Below are 22,124 nucleotides of genomic sequence, written 5' to 3'. Positions count from 1 at the left end.
CTTTTGACCATTGCAGCGCCTAGATGGATAAAATCGATTCCCAGGATTTGACCCGGTCATCAAGGTCCCTGTCCTGAATCAGATCTGTGTTTATGCGTGCCATGTTCATCTGCTATGCACATATCGTTATTTTTTATAGGATTATGCACCTATTCAGATGTTCTTTCCGTTGATTGAGTTTAATTTTCCCCATTGAAGCGGTCCGACCTCACGGATACTTGGCGATGGCTTTCCAGTCTGAGGGAGAAGGGGCAGTTGATTGATGCAAGGCTGACACTGAATAAGTAATGTTTCGATTTGCAAGACGAGTTTCGACGGAATTGGCGCAGATTCTCGTTTATAATATAAAATAAACGGTTGAATATATTAGAAGATAAATAGAACATTCTTGAGCTTGAGCTTGAACTTGGGAGACCAGTTGAAATAGCCAAGATAATTCTTAAATATAGAACTCCTGGTGCAATCAAGGTTTATTTATTATTACTCCATCAGACTCGAATGTAGATCTTTGAAGGAAAGAGCAGGAATGTTAGTTGCTATTACTAGAGACCGTACGCTACTAATAAGTGTAACGTAGCGAGGATTATTATTATACAGAAAAGGGTTTCGATTGAAAACTGAACCGGCGTTCGCTTCAAGATGTTCAGTGTCTCTGTGCGCCCGGCTCATTGACTCATTGAGCAAAACAGTTGAAGTTATATTAAAAGCACAAGAGCGAGTACCGTGAAAATGGGAGAAATCATGGATAAATTTAGAACAGAAGCTGAACTAGTAAGAGGAAAGGCGCTAAAAAGTTTCGAAGTTGATAATTTATGACGATTAAGATTAAAACATAAGATCTATTATATTCGCCATGGGAATATAAGAGAATTTTGAATTCTATACAATAATCATTAACTAAGTACCATGAAAGATTCACTTTGTATGACAAACTTATAACTGATTCCACACGTTCTTAGTTTGTTATGTTCTTGCAAGAATGGCGAATAGGAACACAAAAATAAAAGCATTTATCAATTTAGTACTAGAACGGGTTAAAAGTTGAAAGTAATTGGAAGATGCAGGAAGGGAAGGGGTCTGTGGAGCCCGGTGGATAAGCTCTTGACTCTAACCGCCAGATACCAAACACAACTCAAGGATGATATGGTTAAAAGAAAGAAAATAATGTTATTATGTTCCTAGTCCACAATACAGCAGTAAAAATTAATTATGGATTTTGCGTTTGGACTTCGTCTGATCAGAATCTGACACTACCTTAGTGTCAGGCCAAACTAGTGCGGATTGATGCTAACTCCAAAAACGGCGGCACAGGTTGTGTTCCTGAGCAAGCCCTACCGTGATGTCCCGCAATATTCTCCAGGAAAAAAATATAATAACCAATCCTTAAGTATTCAGAAATAATTCTGATAGAATAAATATATTTCCTTGTGTACACGAAAGGCGAATTTTTATGGTTTCACGGCATGCAATCTTTCGAAATGTGTACGTTTCACACATGAATTAGTATTCCTCCGCGATTGAATTGTCGCCACGTAAGAGCGAAAGTGAAAATCCGTTCCGGATTATTGAAAGCCTGACACTGTAATTAAAACGGGATCTTTGTAAATCTCAATGAACAGTACATTTCTCTTGTACTGTTGATTGCATTGGCCCATCGTTTTGTTGGCGATTAGAAGATTCATTTTGAATCCGCCGCTGCAACTTGCTTGCCAGATCAATAGTTTTCGCCCGAATTCATAGGTGAAAACAAACTAGATCATCACGTTCTGTGGCCGGATAATATTTAGACCGGGAAGCTGCCTGAAAATTAAAAATGACATAAGATATGTCGTCTATAAGAAAGCATCCTCTGTACTTCGCCAGAACTCGGTCGTACAACTTTCGGAGGTGTATTCTAGCCAAAAAAATCCGCTTCAACGTTGCTTGGGGGCACAGTACGAAACTGCTGCAGAAAAATCCTCCAGACGGTACTACGGCTAGCGCCGTATTTGTCGGCGCCATCTCCATTCGAAAATTCTGGCTTTGTTTTGATCAACATCTTCCAGTTCAGCTGCTAACCCAAAATTCCAGCACTACATTTGCTTTGAACTGTCCGACCCCACTATCTTACGATCGTGAAACTGATTGAGAACATCACCCACGGTAGAAACGGAAATTTTCAATATTTTCACGATATTTCGAATAACCACAAGTCGCAACAGTTCGGTTGTTCTTGTTTGACTCCGATTATCTATTCAACACTTGACTTTCTGAAGTCTTTGTAGACCAATGTGGTATATTCATGTGTGGCTAAGATGGCACTTCGTAAGATGAATCGTACATGAGTTATGTGAGTGATCTCAGAATAAATCGATTTGCTTTCGTCATGCCGTTCGATCCGCTCCCATTGAATCGTGTGAACGCTGTGAGGTCGACCCGTTGTGCTACTGGATTGTTTACATAGTTTTTGTTGCCAACATTAGCAAACCGTGTGTCCTGCCACACCTATATACTCCACATTGTTTGTGGACGCGGCACTCAGGAGTAATATGCAGTTTGTATGAAATATATAGCGACCGGAAAGCAAATGTGAAACGATGACATACTCACATGCGGCAAATGTAAAGATTGCTCCGCCTTATATAACTGTGAGAATTAGATTGAAGGGAGAACAGAGAGAATTGTATATGAAAGCTCACCAGTTGCGAACTGCAAACTATGTATCTTTAACGAACAGTCTTACTCCTTAAGGGGTACGTATTTTAACCCTAATGCAGGATCAAGTTAATTCTGTATACGGATTTTTATTAAACTTGGTTGGGCTATGCAGAGAGGTTTGTTATATGGAGAGTGAGAGTGTTTCCATATAACAAGGCTACATTTGAATAATATTATCTCAAATTTTCATGGCAAAATATTAAACACTGAGCGAGTGATAGTGAATCTCCGGAGGCGGGTCGAAAAACTTGTTTTGCGCGCTACACGATAACCCAAAATCTACTCTTCCAGTCGTTTACAAATTTTGACCACCATTTATCTCCAAAATTCCCAAGAGAACAATGCAGGCATTTTTCCATTTTTGAATTTTGTGGGAACCTAAAATCTTGTTTTCGTTAAAAAAGCCGGCTACCATGATATTGTAAAAATAGTAAAAATAAAATTCCGAAAAACTCTCAGTTACTTAGGGAGTTTCGTGAAGAAGAACTGTACAAAATATCAAAACATGTATTGTTCAAATATTGCATTATAATATGAAAATTAATTGTATTGCAGAAAATGCATTTTGAAAGACGATTTTCCCTTTATATATCATATCACCTCCCCCCTGAACCATGTTAAGTGCAGCTTAACCCGATCAGAAACACATAACAAAAATATTTCAAAACTATATCTCGCATTGCTACTTGTTATAAATTTCTGTTATTTTAACTACTAACGAGACCTAATTTATAACACAATAGGTTACAAAAATTGTGTTCTGTTATAATCTTGTTATTTCATTCTGATCGGGAATGTTGCCCACATCTCACCTCTTCTCTCGCACATGTTACCTCAAACATCTAAACTCTCACTTCGAACCGCTCTCTAATCGCCTTTCGTCTTTCATGTTTGCTATGTTTTCGCTTGTCACATATCACTTTTAGCTTCGCCTGTCTCATATCTTACTGATCAGCTTTTATCCCTCACTTCTCCTTTTGTGACTTTAATTTCTACCTGCCAATATCTCTTTTTTTAGCTTTTCCAATTTCAAACCACTCATATCATATCTCTTACCTCCAATTCCTTACTACTCCCCTATTCGCTCTGAACACTCGTATATCATTTCGGAACTCTCATCTCTTCTATCACTTCTCTTTTCTTATCTCTTAATTCTCATATCTCATCTTACACTGTGTGAATCACATCTTACTTTTCTCATTAGATTCGTTCAAGTCTCATCTAGCACCGGATTTTTCCTTCCGATCACTTCTAATTCTCCTCTCGTATCTCATCTCTAACCCTTCACTAATCTCTTCTCTTGTGTACTTCTTTGTTCGCATCTCTTTGTATCACTGTCATCGGTCACTTCTCAACTCTTACCTTAAACCACGAACCTCTTACCCAAAGTTTCGATTTTGACAAATTTATCTGGTGAAACTAGTGTATTTTTTTAATTTCCTCCATTTAAAACGACTTAATGAGTAAACTCACCGGAGCCGTGTGACTTTTATGCTTATATTTACACAAATAAATAATGGAAAGTATATTTATATTGTGTTCTACGAATTCTTTGTAGTTTATCAGCACGTGCGGAGATTCTTTTCGCAGCGGAGGAGCATGTTCAACGTCACCTGATAATTACTGAGGTACATTTAGTCCGCTTCCTTGATTGTTGCTTTCGTCCATACTTTTTCACTGCAACTGCCTTGGAGATAGTTAATTGCGGTCGTGAATCCATCTTCCATGTTACCTGTCTTCTTGTTGGTGGTGTTGGCAGTCGCTACGATAGTGCTGCTTGTTTAGCAAATATTATCGTTTGGACAACAGTTAACTGAAAATGCTGAAGTCTCTGAATTTGCTTTTGTTGTGATAGGTGTGTGAATCGTTTACAGTACTGACACCTGGGAGACTGATTGCCATATGTACACAGAGTGGTCTGAGAATAGGCTGTGCCATTTTGCAGGATCGCGAAGGAATAGGATGTTTCCACCGCATTTTTACCACGCGTACCCCATTTAGAATGCCTGGAAAATCTTTCCTAACGGAGACAACCCCTTCGAATTGCGGCATAAATTTTCGAATAGCGCCATCATGTGTATCCAGCGACAGATTGTGTAGTCGCACCTCCACTACACTCTCTTCAATGTCACACTCAACAAAGTGTTTCATGTTGTTACGGACAACAAAACTGGAAACTAACGGTTTAGATTAACTTATTCGATGTAGAAACTACCGGTGCTTTCTTTGGATTTCTCTAGTGAATCAACGCGATTGGTTAAATGTATATATTTCTGCTTTTTGAGCTTTTCATGGTTTGCTGGTTCGACACCGACTAACAACCAGTTTTCTGCAGTTTCAAAGCAAAAAAAGTGTCATTCTGACAGATTTATATAATAATAATAGTTGTTATGCAAAAATTACAATGTCACTACGTATCATAGTTCCCAATTTCAACAAGAAACAATCCATGTAACAGCCATGAATAGTAAAGTGAAAGTCGATTTTTGAATAATTACCTAATGGCAGATTTAGCCGGGCATTTTGTTTTGAACTGCCAGACTTCGTTGAAAAATACTGGTAACCCTGCTCTTACCGCTAATGCCTTACGATTCTTCAATCACTTTCTCATCTTTTACCTCTTAATTGCTAACCCCTTACATATTATCTCTTATTTTATATCTCTCGCCACTCGAATATCATTTCAAAACTGCCATCTTGTTTCACTTCTCTTTTCTTCTCGTATCACTTCTTCTTTTCGCTTAATTCTTGTGTCCCATCAGACCACTCGATACCACCAATCATTTCTCATGTGATGAGAATTACTCTAATATTTTTTGTTGTTGCAGACGAACCACTGCGACCAGTATTTAGATCTATTGTGGTATGCCCCTTTCTTAATCTAAGTGTACTATCTACTATGACATATCACTATTGATGAGTGATTGTCGTTATTGAGATACACACTTCCCAGTTAGGCACATCACTTCGTATGAAGGTTATTACCTGCTTGGGATTTGTAGTCCAAATATCAAAAGGCTCCAATGTTCCTTTACCGAGGACGCTTAGTTTGCGTTGTATCAATGCACTGCCTTCGCAGCATGTATCATTACTCTATTATTACTCTACTCTACTATCTAATTACAATTACTATTCACGCCTCATTTATCATCTGTGTTTCCGATAGCAGCTAACTGGGCCGCTAACTAGACGCCAAATCCAGAAATGACATGCAACTTACGCGTACGTTTGAAACAAATTGTTGGAGCTAATATCCCGGTGGCAGAGAATCTCCGATTGTTTACTGATGAGGACCAAAGTGAATTGAAACTTTAGCGGCTATCACGCCACTCTGGGCAACCAGCTGCCGAAAATACCCTACGTGACGATTTGGCCTACCAACACCCGGCGGTGGGAATATTACTTTGAATTGAAAAGTCAATCTTGTTGACAGGTTCACTATCTATTGCAACAGCATTTAGACAGATTTTGCTACTTCAAATTTACGATAGATTTATTAGAAGGTTCCGAATGATAACAGGATATATTAGAAAGGTTATGAAACCACGAATTGATATAGATGTTGCATAGTAATTCTTATTTTCGAACTAGAACAACGATTATCGAGTGAACCACATCATCACTTCCCAGTTTGCTTCTCTCTTTCATCTCATTCTTACCGCTCACTTTTCATTTTTCACTTCACTACTCTTACATTTGACCTTCCGTCACGGACTGCTGACCGATCATCCCTTACCGCTCTTCTGTCACCTTTATAATCTACTCCCTCTTACTACCCATGTACCATTCCTGAGATTTCATCTATTTTCTCATTTTTTATTTCTCATTACTCAATTATCATCACAACTCACTACACTTACTACTTGCTTATTTGGTTTCACTTCTCACCATAGATCTTTCATCTCCAATGTATCACCTCATATCTGACCGCTCGTTTCTCAACTCTCATCGTTATCTTCTCAGCACTCATCCAAAACCACTTCTCACTTGTCATATCTCAACTCACGTTTTTCTCCGATTTATGCGTGCACGTTAAGATTCGTGCGAGATAAAGTTGTGAGTTAACTGACTTCAACGATTTTTTTTTACCATGAGAATATACTTTCTTATTTTAAAAAAATATTAGCGTACCTAGTTGAAAAGTTCATTTTCTGTTAAAAATGTCACAAAAAGGCGGACTTATAGATCGAGCTTTTGAGCGCCTTTCCACGACAATTCCGGGTCAGTTACATTACTTGTTGGAAACAGAAACTACACAGATTGAAAATTTACACGAGGCTTATCTCATATATGAAATAAGTAGAACTGAATAAAGTCGCGGAATATTCAGCTGTTATTCAAGTTTTTTAGGAAATATTGACCCTAACGTGCAAAGAAATATATTAAAAAGCGATTTAGACAACGACTTGAGTTCATTCAGTTCTGATGAGTTGAACCTAGATTCGTTTTTTTTTTCTTTCCCGCCAATTCTAAAGACAGAGGCAACGCGTCGGTACGTTCAAGCTGTTCATTGAACAGGTTGGAACAATCAGACGACCCAAAACTAATTTTGAGTTAACATTAAAAGCAGTAGCACGCAAACTATTTTTAATGAAAGTAATTAACTTTGAAGTTCTGAACGATAAATCAACCTAGCGTCCCCAGAGAGTAGAATTCAAAAAAAATTCTGCTTTCCTATGACCGGTTCAACCAGAAACATGCACGCATCTCGTACTCTCACCGCATGCATGGATCGAGCAGCTGCATGAGCGACGGCTGGAATAGCAGCGTGAGTGTCATGGGCGAGGCTCTTTCTATTCACTTTTGCACCGGTTCAAATCAAATATTGAACCAGCGTGCATTGGGCATTGGAACTGTGTGCAAAACGAGACCTTTGTGCAAACCTTGTGCCGTAAGTTCATAGCTGTTGGTCGAACGCTTTTTTTCTTGGGTACCCTAACATGATGTTTCTGCCTTTGGGGCATACTAGTTACAAGCGCGTATGTATTTGGTTAGTTCAACAATAATAATGAACCGTCTACTTTTACGTCGAAGTAATCGTTTGTTCTTTGCATTTACATACTAAAAATATGTCTACTGAAAGTGTAAAATACACAAACACAAATCAAGGGTTATTCTAATCATGAACGCGTGGATGTTAAATGCCTGTTTCCTACGATAATTTGCGAGGAAAATAAGTTTTCTAGATTAAATGAATTGCATGTGAAACATTCAAATTTCTATAAAATTTAAGGTATGATTTTAAACCGGTTGACAAATGTTTCAATCTTTCTTAAACAGCAGGACGAACAATTCTCGGTACATAGAAAATAAGATTCTGCATTGCAAGTTAATTCAAATCATACAACGATATACAAGTATTCAATAATCCATTTATACATGGTTGTATTGCTTATGTTTCAGTTAAGAAATCTTTTTTAATTCTAATTAATTAAGTAGCCTTCTCGGATATGTTATATATTTTTTGTTCTTTTTCTACGGAAAATTAAGACGTTTATTGGACGTTACAAGACGTTTATTGGACAATTCACTGGTGGGTTTTGACAACTAATTTGTTTAGTCAGCTCCAGCGAAAAGTTTTCTGTCAACGACCATTTTCCATTGGTCCTATTCGTTAGATGTTGGGTGAAATCGACGACGAAAAAATCAGCTGAACAGAAACGTCTCATGGAATCGCATTTGAGATGATTGTGACGTTTTAAGGGTTTTTGTGGTATATTGAACAGGTTGGCGGTAGAACCACGCGTCGTCTCTGTCCAAAGAATCCTAAAAATTCAATGTAAATAAAAACCGAACATATCCAGTGCACGAATGAGTTGTAGCCGCCCTTTCTCAGTTGCGGGTTAACACAGTTGAGGTTGATTTTAAATTGGGTAAGGATCATCCCTCTGTTCATGCGGTATTTATTGAAAGAAGTCGACGAAAATCGCCTCTATGCAGTTTCATCATGGTAGACATGTAGCACTATATAAGTAATCATACTTAATATTAAAGCACAATTATTCATCAAGGAAATCTTTTTTTTTATTTCGATTATAGAGGTTTTAACCTTAAGGTCATTCGCCTCTTCGGGTTAGAAAAATCTCTTATGAAAAATTTCTAACCCTATGTGCGGGGTCGGGACTCGAACCCAGGTGCACTGCGTACAAGGCAATCGATTTACCAATACGCTACGCCCACCCCCTCAAGGAAATCTTAAGGGGATAAAGCCGCCTTATTTTTTCAAAATATTCTCCCTTTAGATTTCTCCATTTTCCGTGAGTTTAAACCAGTGTTCAACGCATTTTTTTTTTCTCCATTTGAATGCTCCCCTAACATGCAACGTTATGACGATCTTATAGACGTCTCTTGAAGCAAAATGACGAATTTTTAGCAACTTTTGCGCAAGTGAAAAAAGGCTAACACAATCTAGGGACGACTACACGATCTATCATCGCACACTACCTGATAGCTCTATATCAAAACATGATCAACCCTTCCGATTTCAAATTTAGGCCGCTTATTTAAATGCATTTTTTGCTAATATCAAACTACTGATAACATATTTTTTTGCGGTTGTTCCCAAATTATTCTCAACAGCAGTAGACATCGAGTCGAGTTCGCAGACAAAGAACCGACAGTCTATCCAACTGCTTTCCATGTAGTAGATATAGCACGTGTATGAATCATTCAAAGAATGTTATTCCAAAGTCCAGCAGTTTGTAAACGACCTGATAGTGCGCTGAACAATAAACATGACCAGATTTATTACGTGTGACAATTTTCATAGACTTATAGGCGATCAGAGTCTGCTAGTGTCGAAGTAACGAGATAAGAATAAGAGCTTTTTCGAATGCAACCGTTAGAAATTTTTATTTCTACTGAACTGGAGGCATTCATAATTTTGAAAATTATGATTTGCAATTCTAACACAATATTAAACATTGTCATAAACTGTTTACATCATCGGGATAATTTCACAATCTAGAATTGCTTTCGATTTTTCTTGTCTCTAAAGGACTGACACTCATTATAGTAAACTAAAACACACATGTTTAGCAACGAGAATTTTACTTCGTTTCTATCCTCGTCACCTATTCTTTTTCCAATGCAAATTGATCTCCGATTTATTGCTTGGGCTTCCGACTTGAGGCCTAATTGCGAAACAAGCACACAATTTGTGGTTTTACCGTACCGCATGTGGAAACCAACCAACCGTTTTGTTCCTTCCAGTCAGTGGAGATTTAGGAACAAACGCAACATATGGTGTAGCATATTATAGCGGTGTAGGCTGTCTGGCGGTGTTGGCCGTCGCGTCACGTCGTCGGTCGTACGATCCACCAACAGCAGTCTCCAATTTCGCCATATGAGCTCCCCCGTGGGCCTACCGGACTGGTGGATTGCGCGCCGTGTTGCTGGCGATAGCGGTTTTCGTAAATAATTTAATTACCGCTTCGGCAACAACGAAAGCACAACAAAACGAACAGAGGAGAGGAATCACGCCATGGGACTTCCATGGGCTTTTCATGGTCCCGCGGCATCAGACGTGTTGTTTGTATTTCCTTCGCTGTTTCATAGCTAATGCAATGTGCAGTATTTTGACTGGACAATGTTCCGTGATCGGATTGCTGGCATGCTCGATTGTGGTGTATTTACATGGCTTTAGACCTATTGAATCTTTAAATCACACTATCTTTGATAAGTTTATACAGTTTTTCGAGAAAAATGTTCTTATATGCTTATCTAATGTTAGAACTGATGTAGCACGATACGTTCCATAATTCCTATGTTATATTTCTCTTAAGGCGAAAATTGGATTATTTGATTATATATCCATCTTTACAGTTTCGTCTCATCAGTATCAAAGATCGACTTAGGTACCAGATAAACGCTAAATTCAAAAATTGAGTGCATTTTTTGTGTTCCTCATCAAATAATTGATAACAACTAAAAGTACAAAAGTTCTGTTGTTCGGTTGGAAACACATCTAACTGGCGGCCACCTCACTCTGCCAAGATACTGATGAGGCAAAGTCGAAGCCCAAATTCCTAGACAAACCAACGTATAATCAGTAGAAACAATATCAAAAATATTTGCCAGTGTAATGAGATCCGCGGTTATTGAACAGTATCAGATCAACGGCCTATTTGCTACTCTTTTCTTCTTCAATATTCAAGCACTCAATCATTCAACGCATGTTGCTTCACTAGAACCTGCTTAAACCTAACAATAGTATACAATTAATTATCTAGAAAAAAAATAAAATATATTTTCCCGCTGCATCCCTGGTCTGCTATTTAACCGGTGTACGGCTAGCCATATCTGCGCACATCACACCATTGCCGGTGAGCAGTCATCCGCACAGACAGACGGCGGAGGAGATTTCAACAGACGCACGCGACGTTTCACGGTCGATCGATCGTTTTATGGTTCCGACCTATGTGAAGAGGTGGGTAAAGGAATTTCCCAACCCACTGCTGGTCGGCAAACCCCACCCGAATCCGAAGTCCATTCTGTCGCATTAAACTCCAATAACCATAAAATTCTTTATCATCTTCGAACGTCACATAATGCGCTAAGTAGCACAAGTTTTGCGATAAGCACCACACCAAGGTCTATTACCGCATCATCTACAATACAGCGATCGATCATTGATTAATTTCACTTTTTCCTTTTCCCTCCCCCCATTTATACTCTCAATCACTGACTCATTCACTTTGCTCGTAAGTTAGCACGATCTGAAGAAGGTAGATTGCTCGACAGATCAGACCATCAGCGTGTTGCATAAACCGGTTCGGAAGCACATTCTTTCGGGTATCATTAACTTCTTGAAGCGAAGAAGACTATAAAGGACTCCGGTAAGAGTACCAAATTTGGACTACCTATTGAAAATATTTTACTAAACCCAGATTACGCACCATTTAGCCATTCGATAACGTTGTTGTTCCGGGAAGGCCTAATTGCGGCAGTGTAGGAACAGAAAATCACACCACTCCGAGATTGAGATAACTGCGCCGATGAGATAGCCTGCTGTGACGATAGTGTGCCTAATAGGTGCACGTTTTTCGTAACCGTTGGCCGAATACAGTTGACACAAACAGCAACAATGGTAGCACCGTACTGCTACCCAACTCGACCACGTTTGGCTGACTACTACCGAGTGAGTAGCCATTGACTGTCTCGCTTCGCTGACGCGACGGTGGGCCACATTCGATTCCACCTGGTACGCGGTGTATAAGCTCGGCTCTCGCACTCTCTCACCGTTCTCTCGAGTCGCTTTTGACTCTACCTTTAGTATGCATACATGAGTGTGTACGTTATATAGCGCATTTCTTTCAGCGCGATGTGTAGTGTTTATGGGATAGAATGCTTTGAGGAAGAGAGCATGAATAGAGTAAAAGAAACTGATATAAAAAGCGTATGATATCGTACGATTTTAGAGATGACAAGAGCAACATACGTGAACCTTTTCTGCAATTTTGTGAATTCCGTGTCTAATTTTTTTTTTTGAAACGTAAGCAAAGATTCTCAGGCGCAGTTACGTGATATTACCAATTTCCCCCAAAATTTAACAGGTTTCCCTGAAAATCATCAGTCTCACATTTACTATTGCTCACGATAAGCAATATTTAATGAAGGTCGGAATCAAGCGAAAGTAACGATAAACTGAAATGGAAAGTCACAGGTCTGTTTGTCTATGATGGGGGAACATCAAAGTCGAAAGTTACTACTATACTTTCCGCGCTCACTCACTTATTCACTCACTTCCATCTGCTGATTGAGCGGCGTGAAGTAGAACTTTGCAAGGTTTTGATTACCCTTCTGTTGATGAGCAGTAGACTAGTCGACGGCTTGTTCTTTTTTCCGCTGATCCGTAAATGTGATGTGAGTGTTGTTGAGTATTCAATCTGCAGATAATGTGGTTCAGCTTTAGGTTACGATAGAGCGTTTGAAGTTACTTATTAATGTGGCAGATCAACGTGTATCGATCTGGAGTGACCTAGATACATTGTATTGCTCTTCAAGTTGAAGAGCTTTCTGGATGTATTCCTCTCGCTGGACTAAGAATCTTTCAATATGGCGAAGACTTGTTTTTATCAGCTCCTCAGTTTATTGTAGGCTAACAAAATGGGGAAATTGACAAAATTGGGCCATATTTTTTCTTTCTTCGTAATAAACCGAAGCTGTTAAAATATTCTTCTTTAGTCACTAGACATAGTCTCATAACCCTTTCCGATTATTTGATATGAATGAATGGGGGTCTACCAATGCGAAATTGAGAACAAATTCTTTCGCATGCTTTGGGACCTTTAATATTAGAAAGATTCACTCGAATTTGACATATTTTCATATGAAAATGACAAAAGCGGGTTAAAAAGCTGACAAAATCGGGTGCTGATAAAATCGAGTCTTCACTGTATTTTTCTTCCAATCTCAGTATGATTTCATTGGTATTATTCAAAGGCTATAATAACTCAAAAAATCCTCTAATGATAGAGAAAATATTCATAAAGATACGGTTAACGGTGCCATTAAGTTTTGAATTTTCGTGGTGATGATTTATGGAACCACATAAATATAGTAATGAATACTGGTAAAACTTTTTAACAGCCGATCTTCCCAAGGAGTCTCGTTTTCTATGTCGGCAATGATAATTCTCCTCAAAAATATAATATTTCTCGCACTAGTATTTAGACTGCTTCTCTGATAAATCTGTAAAAAAAATTCGCAAATAATTTTACTTAAGACTCGAAATTTCAACTTTCTATAACCTTGGAAACATGAGGAAGAAAAGTATCCCGACGCCGGAATTGATCTCCAACTGGAACGGGATTCTGTTGACATATCATACCGGAGTGGCTGCTAGAAGGAGAACGTCGAGGTCCTATTGAACATAAAAACGAGTAGAGAAGGCAAAACCGGGACAGGATTAGTGATGATAGACAAACTGTCGAAAGGCTGTACGACATCTGAAAATACTGAGACCCTTAGAAAGGATGGAATCACCGCCGAACATCTGAAAGTCGAGTGTGATCTGCTCTATGAAGCAATCCACGGCCAGATCAGTACGAAGAAGAAGAAATGCTTATGGACTGGTGCGATGGGAACATATGCCTTATCCACAAAAAGGGTAATAAAGTCTTGTGTAATAGCAATCGAGGAACCAGTCTATTCTAAACCACGATACCAGCGTACTCTCTGCTGCTACTCAAACATCCAGCGCAATTAGTTGCTTTCATCTTGTGTACGTTGACTGAAGAACAAAGGAACCCGTTACTTTTATTCTTGTGTTGTAATTTATCAAGATGACCGAGTCTCATCAACAAAACGTGATTCTTAGACCTAACACGGTGGCCCTTGACTTCCGTTTTTTTTGCATAAGAACGAGCATTCGTGGTGTGGAACATTTGATGTAGGTGGAAATGTAGCTCGTAGGCTTTCGAAAGTCACCTTCATCCAGTTAGAGCATGTCAGGCACGTGGTGCAGATAACGTTCAGCAAATTCGCCCAGGCGAAAAGATTCATTTTGAAAAAAAAAACTTGAAACACGTACTTGATTATGACACCGCTGAAATCAAGTTCCAAATATATATGGATAATGAAAACATCGAAGTGAAATTACATGATTTGACCCGACATACTTGCAAAGTAACCATAAAAAAATCCATGTCGTATTTCAGAGAGGTGGAATCTATTACGAAGAATACGTGAAGGAACTACTTTCCAAGCACTTCAAATAGTGTTTTTGTTGTGATAATGCGAGTAGACTAACTCCTACCTTACCCTGCAGTACGAAACAGAAGGGAATGATATCATTATACTGAGAACTCTTTGTACATACCAAGGATAAACGAATACGTGTCAGTTCTGTGCACAAAAGGCACATTACGGACAACCCTGCCTAGAAATTGCTGAAGTAAACTCATCTACAGGAACAAATGCCAACATCCAGTCTCCAATATCATTCCCTGGACCACAAACGGTTTCCAAATTTGTGGTTGCTGTTCAAGCAATAATGACAACTGTGAAAGCCGCGTCAAGTGCCACAAACTCAACAGCTAATACCATCCTTGAGGAAGCTACTAGCAAGCAGATGGTTCAAGGCAATAACCTTGATAATACAGACATGTGCGACGCCACAGAGATATGAATGACCCTCAATATACAGTTGGCGTAAATGCAACTGTTTTCCCGACGCGAAAAAAGATCTCCGCGCGCAATGGCAAATCGTGCGTCCGGATTGGACAGACTCTTCCTATGATTCGTTTATTTTTATTTTTACATCTTGTAAATATATAACAGACCTACGGTTCCATGACGCTGCTAAATAAACGAATTAAATAAAAAATCTCTTAAGGCGCTACGATGGTCTATGTCGCCTGTAAGGCCTCCCGTGTTCTGTTTAACAGACTGCCTCCGTTTGCTGAATCGGCAAATACCTATGCGGTTTTCCCTGAAGGACGATCAACGACGACCCCGATCTTTACCATTCTGAATAAATTATGGGACTGCCACATGCGAACTCATCATCTGCTTATGAATTTCAAGACGGCGCACGTTTCAGTGATACGAGACGAACTGACGTTAGAGAAATCGAAGTACTCTGCGATACGAACATTTGATCACCATTATTACGAAATCTCACATGCTTCTGAGCTTCAAGAACGACATCCTCATCATTGGCGTTGGTCGCAGAGCAGCAGAAGAGGCATTTGTGCCTTTTAAAAGAGAGGCCGCAAGAATCAGACTGATTATAAGCTCTGATAGGACAATGTACATGTTTCTGGTGGAGAGCGAGGTAGTCTGAACAGTGTTGGTTCTGAGGTTAAATTGATGTAAAGTACGAGATCATTGACGAACTCATATATCTTGGAACACTAAAAACTAGAAGTTGGTAGCTAGGTAAAAGGTTCGAATAGGATTGTTTTTTGTTTGCGTATTCAGCGCACGAAACTTGCTTCATACAAATAGCTGACACTCCCTGTTGCTCTGTACGGTCATGGGGAATGGGCATTGAAGCAAGAAAACTATCGAGAGTTCTGCGTTGAATACTCCGTGGCGCAGTAACAAAAGAGCATAGCATAGGAGAATAGCGCAGACACATGAGCCAGGATCTATACCCAGTACACAAACATGCTGATATCGGAAGGCTCAGACCCGGTCACAATGAAAGAAAGAGTTCAATAGGTTGGGTATTCAACGCATATGCTGGAACAGCAAACAAACAGTCATACGGGCACATACAGGCTTTCAAGAAAGGGGGAGGTTGTTGACCCAAAATCTGTCATGACTCGGAGAACCCGGATTGTATATAAGATTCATTTAACTGTTTCTGATCATTCTTTTGGGGAGACCGGGGCCAGTTGGCTTTGTTTTCAGTTTTCATTTTTTACCGCTTTGATGTGATGATGATCTTGCAAAATAGAACACGTGGCATGAAAGGACAGACTGTTGGCAACATCCCTGAATTTTATTAAAATGTTTGATGCATTGTCTCTTTTTTAGAGACAAAAATATGTGACGCGGAAAACCCGCCAACTTACCCTGGCCTCGGGGTAAGTTGGCGGTATGTATGGATACGTCAAAAACAAGCAATCAAATGGAGAATCATATACTTAAGAGGTCCTTTTAGAACGTGCAGAATGTCTTTTCAAGAAAGCTGTATATTAACCGACATTTGCTATTATATTTTAGTCTCAATACCCCGGTATTTTGACTTTGACGTGTACTCCATATTTAAGAACGAATTTTCGAAATTCTTTAGGCGATTAACCGAAGTAAATATCTACTCGCATTGACGAGATACACAAGAAAAACAATTATCTTATTTTGGAGTGAAATCCAGAAATAAAAATTTTTGATGACTAGTTTTGCACCGTAAATAGTACCGTCAACTGGCCCCGCGAGCTGCACCGCCAACTTACCCCAACCGCATAATTTATAAAAAAAAACTATTCAAATTTAAATATTTCATTCAAATCCTATTAAAAATGAAGTTTTATTGAAACAAATTTTGATCTTTTATTGTACGAATTTGAGTTTGTGCTCTGTTAAACCTATATTATTTCCTCATGAATTTTCAAATTTCTAGTAGCGGACAAGCACTTCACCATACTTTTTGGATGCTTCAACCCAAACTCCTTCATATAACCCGCTGATATAGCAGTCATTCTGAAGACCTTCTTCACAATGGCACAGTAACGTTCGATGGCTTGAACCTGAGGGTAATTTGGTGGATTGATGCTTCTCTCAACGAAATCTTTCCCCTCTTCTGTTAACCAATTGAGATTATCCGCTAAATTCAGCCGAACAGTTGTTCCATTTCTTAATATGTTCGATAGAACCGACGCTCGTTGCCGGTTTGTTGACCAAATCGCGTATTCATATTAATTTATTCATAATAATTAGAGATACCGCTTTCTGGTCCAGTTTCGTGTTGGAAGATTACAGTTTTTTACTTCTTCCTGACAGTGATATGGGAAACCTTACTCTCTACTAACATCTGATCCATATACTGCAAATTAAGTATCAAATTCACGGTCCAAACGCGATCATTCAAGAACACACGTGAATATGCAAAAGACCACTCGATTATAAAATCGAAATCATGCACGCAAAGTTACATACATGCTAGCACACGCGACAAACACAAAAACATACAAACGCTCGAACCCTTCGCGATCATCCACGCACACCTGCGTCCGCGATCTTACAAACAGGAGAGCACCTCGATGACTAAGTGAACGTTTCAGCAATTATAAATTTACAAACGCGTCTCAAGAGTGAACCTACAAACGCCCGTGCTCGCACGATCGTGAATCGGTTACGTCCGAAAGTCTCTACTCTCAGTCCTAGCAGCCTAGGTTCATGCTTTCAGTTGAACCAGTAAAACAAATGACGCTAATATCCACTAGACAACATTTTGCACGGGGAACTCTAGTGATATTGAGGAACTCACTCTCTTCTAGCATCTGAACCGTACACCGAAAATCATGTATCAGATGCACGGCCCGCGCGCGATCATCCAAGAACACACGCGAGTATGCGAAAGGAGACACGGTATTAAAATCGAATTTATACACGCGATTGTGAATTCCCTACGCTCGCACATATCTGAATCGTGCAATGAATATCACGACCCGCTGTAATTGGCCTTAAGCAGTGTTTTAGCAGGTGACATTTTCCGTCTCGTCTGCAACTGTAGTGAATGATTCTGACGGTGAGCTCTTTCGAGACCCTAGCTCTGCAGCTCCAGTAGGACAACTCTCGTCGCGGTGAACGTGATGTCTCAAAACGATTTTTATACATATTTTTTTTAATTGTTCCCGTGTACTTGAACCGTTTTTTTTTTCATTTTTGTTTTCGAGTCTGCAATTAATTTCTGTTTAAAATTTGGAACACCTTAAAATTGATTTTTTGTCAACATGCTTTTTCCACCGGAATTTATTTTTTGGGGAACGGAACCGCATAGCACAATACATGTTTCTTCTATATTTCTTTTACTTAGTTTTTAGTTGAGCGTTTCGCTTTGGGGAATGTTCACTGCAAGCCTCTGAAAAAAACGCGCTTTGGGGGAGGGGCAATAACTGCGACAATTTTTAAGGTTACTTGGCTCACTTTTGCCCCTCAACTTTGTTTACAACCACTTAACGCTTGAGTACATCACCTATATAAATAAGCATACCAGAATTTGGGTCAAACGATAGCAATTTTCAGGTGTTACAAGAGTCTAAAAAATTACCCACTTCACCTATTCTCTCATTTCGACCAACATAAACCTTTGTGAAACAATTACAACTGAACTAACACACATCAATCGTGACAAAGGACACTCGATAAAGCTGCCACACGCAAACCGGAAATAACGCATCGCATATGGTTTACGATTTGCGATGCATCGATGCGTAAAAATCACCGCGGTTGTAAACTAAACGCGTTCCGCATTCTGCACATCATCAGCATGCTGGGCTGATTTACATAATGTTCAATCATTGCTGCAGTTTTTCACCGCCTCGACAACGGGACACAATTTCGTCACTTCGCCATTAAGCTTGGCAATTAGTCGGCAGAGGGGACCAGTGTTCCTAGAAGCAGGCACTAATAGTTTTAAAGCTGAACGCTTTATGGACCCTAAATGTCTCATAAAAGCTCAAACCATCCCGGAATTAGGTGCTCCAGTTCCACTGCATTTGAATTCATTATATGTTCACGCAACGCACTTTATTTCAAAATTTCTCTCTATTCAACTTTCCCCCTTCACTACTCTTCACTCTCCCTCAGCAGTAGTTACACAAAGAATCCGACCGACTGAGGGAAAACCTGGACAAAAAAAAGAATCTTAGGATTATTATTTGCTCAACATAAACATTTCCATTCGGTACACGACCCCTTCAAACACAGCAGGAAGACAAAGCGGGCGAAGTGTACCCATGATGCACCAGTAGAACAAAGAACTCACTGGCTACGTTGACTTTGATGCGGTGAAAGCGGGTGCGGCTGTTGGAAGGTACGAGGGCACATTGGCTGGCAGTCGTCGAGGTATCATAATTTCGGCGTTGCATCCAACATGTTCTAATTAAATAAACATCTGTCACCTACGATGACGACTGCCACCATGCTACATACGACGGAACGGTAGTGGAATGTCCTCCCACTCTGCTAGACACGGGCAATGTTTTCAGATTCAGAGATTTGGACATTTTTATTTGTTTTTACTCGGAACCGCGCAGCGCGTGAACTTTGAGCTGTGCACACAAATGATGATGCATTTGCTGCAAGCAACCGTCTGTGGAAGATTGAGGGGTTCTCGGTTACGCTCGGATGCTCAACCCTGCTTTCGATCGATGCAAGCATGCGCTGGCTGTCCGGTATGATTAATGACAGTGACAACCGCTACTCTATATAGGTAGTCTAAATTTGACATGCAACTGGCTTCCAATAATGGCCCAATTCGAAATGATAGGGGCTCTTGTGGAAAGCTATCGTAATGGTTGTTCGATAAAATCGGTCGTAATTGTTATCATTTGGTAATCTCGGTAGAACGTTAGTTCTTTGACACTTATGGTTTTCAGCTGCTAGTGAAATTTCATTTTAACCTAGTTTAATTCCATACTGGGCCATAGTTGCATCTTGTGAGATAAAATATATAGCTTCTAGAGGTTATTTTGTATAGATTTGGGATCATAGGCGTAATTTTTTACAAATATCTATGCCATTTTTTGAAAAATTAATCTGTGCCATGGTGCAATTAAAACATTAAATTAACTTTTCAAGTGATCTAAGCATAGGTTGTAGGTCTGTCTCAACAAACACCACACAGCGTTATCAATGTTTGAAAAATGTTTTTTACCATCAAAATCTTGATTTATAGCAAACAATCATTTTCTTGAACCTTCGGACACCGTAAAAAACGTCATTTTCAGCCGATTTTCGATTTTTAAACAACTCAATAAAGAAGAGATATAGATTTTTCCTACGGTATGCTATATTATGATTAGTCTCTAATGTGTTAAAAATGACGTAAAAATCAAAAAAATGGCAAATCGTTGCAATTTCACAACCATAGTTGCACTTCATGATTGACCGAATGAGTGAAAATACATTGTGCATGTTTCATTGACTCAACATTTCATTAAAATGAAAACTTATTTTTTAGTGCTTTGGGTCGATCTGTCACCAAATTTGTGCTGGTTTAGACTTACCTAACTAGCTCAAGTTGGTGCTAGTTGCTGACGAGGAGAATCCGAAACACTAAACAAACAAACTATTATGTTAGGTATTGTGCATGCACGAAAAATGTTGGAGCTACCCAAAAAAAATTCCCGGTTGGGATGTTTTGCGAGGAAGGGAGGGAATGTTAGTACGACACTCGCTGTTGAAAGAGACCGAGACTTTCTTCACGAGTATCTCGGGAAAAGGAATTATGTTAATATGAAAGAGTAATGATCAGAAGATATGTCTTGGTAGACAATATGATCTTAGCAAGTCGTTCACGATCAATTTCCGGGAATTTTTATCGAGCAACTTAACTCCGGACAGGCGGCCATCGCTAGTAGTACAATGAACATTTCTAGATTTCTTTAGTTTGTTTTTTTTCTTCCAGTTTTAGTTCAGCCTGAGCTTGAGTACCTCTTTGCAACTCCATTACTAATCTGGACTTACTGAAATCGTCACTTTTCTGTCCGATGTGAGGTTGAAAATGTCAAAGAACTTATTGCACTTTTCGGAGAATAAGTGCAGTACTTTAATCAGGGCACTAAATGGACATTGCAAACTAAATTATCACATGGCTACCATTCAGCGTGCTGAGTATTATTCGTGTGATCTTTGTGAATCCGATTACAGAACTTTACATCATATGATATGTTACTGTTCTGCAGTAATGCAATTGCGTATCCGGATTTTTGGTTCTCGATACATAGCTGATCTTAGGTACAGCGAGTTAAAACTTAAAGATACAGCCCAGTATGGTAAAGAGCTATAGGCTTTATTAGAAGGGTTCATTATTCCTCCGAGAAAAAATAATTCAGGCTGTTTATTGTTTTATGTTGTATTATATTATCATTTTCCATTTCCCTACCTTTTTTCTTTCGCATCCATCGGGAAAGTGATGAAACGACATGGCAAGGCAAATTACTGGATAACTTGCCAATCGAACAAATATATTCTTATTCCTGAGCCTTGCAAAAACACAGCTGTTAAAAGTTCAAAAAGCTGTCAGAAAATAATTACGTCCAAACGGCGTTTGCTCCGAGGTGGAAATCGATGTACGGTACTGTACGAAGTTTTCGATAAATTTCTGTATCTTGGAACCCTATCGACATGTGATAACGATGTTAGCGGCAAGATAAAAAGGTGTGTTTCAGCTACGAATATGACTCTATTATTTACGTAGTCAGTTAAAGTCCCGCAGCCTACAGATTCACACAAAACTTACTCCATACAAATCGCTGATACTTCCTGTTGCTCTTGACAGCTATTAGGCATGTGCGTTGAAGGAAGCATACTATCGAGTGCTCGGTGTGTCTGAGAGAAGAAGACTGCGTTCAATACTAAAAACACAACAGACTACAGCGGGCTGGACATGTGACACGATTACCAGAAAAGAGGCCAGCTAAAATTATCCACAGCAGATAATCTGGAAGAGGTCATCGACTTCGGGAAGTCCCCGCACTCACAGGTTGTGTTCAATCGAGGAAGATGTGTGGTGACCGTTCAAGGAAACTGGAGACTAGCGGCATAAAATCTAATGTAAAATACATTCGGTCATGATTCGGAGCACCTGGATTGCTCGGCCAGTTTTTACTCAAAACTTCGCAGTCACACGAGAGAGGCCAATGAGATATGTATTTTGGCAAGGCGAACAACTTCCCAGAATGTACGGAAGCATTCTCTACAATATTTCGTCGCTGTTGTACTATCTTATGACAAGCGCCATTTTGCACATT

General features: G+C 39.4%; 2 protein-coding genes across 2 annotated transcripts in view; one reads left to right on the top strand and one right to left on the bottom strand.

Annotated features, from left to right (window-relative positions):
- LOC131693814 (uncharacterized) overlaps positions 1-11,840 on the bottom strand; it is a 34,806-nt gene extending 22,966 nt beyond the window's left edge. The window contains exon 1 of the mRNA XM_058981958.1: positions 11,595-11,840. The gene's annotated coding sequence lies outside the window, so the exon portion shown is untranslated. The remainder of the gene's footprint in view (positions 1-11,594) is intronic.
- The window catches only part of LOC131693813 (serine/threonine-protein kinase ULK2), a 112,919-nt gene that overhangs the window by 64,778 nt on the left and 26,017 nt on the right, over positions 1-22,124 (top strand). The gene's annotated exons all lie outside the window — the stretch shown is intronic.

The sequence above is a fragment of the Topomyia yanbarensis genome, chromosome 3 (genome assembly GCF_030247195.1).
Source record: "Topomyia yanbarensis strain Yona2022 chromosome 3, ASM3024719v1, whole genome shotgun sequence".
NCBI classification, from domain to species: domain Eukaryota; kingdom Metazoa; phylum Arthropoda; class Insecta; order Diptera; family Culicidae; genus Topomyia; species Topomyia yanbarensis.
This window is presented reverse-complemented; position numbering and strand designations above follow the sequence as displayed.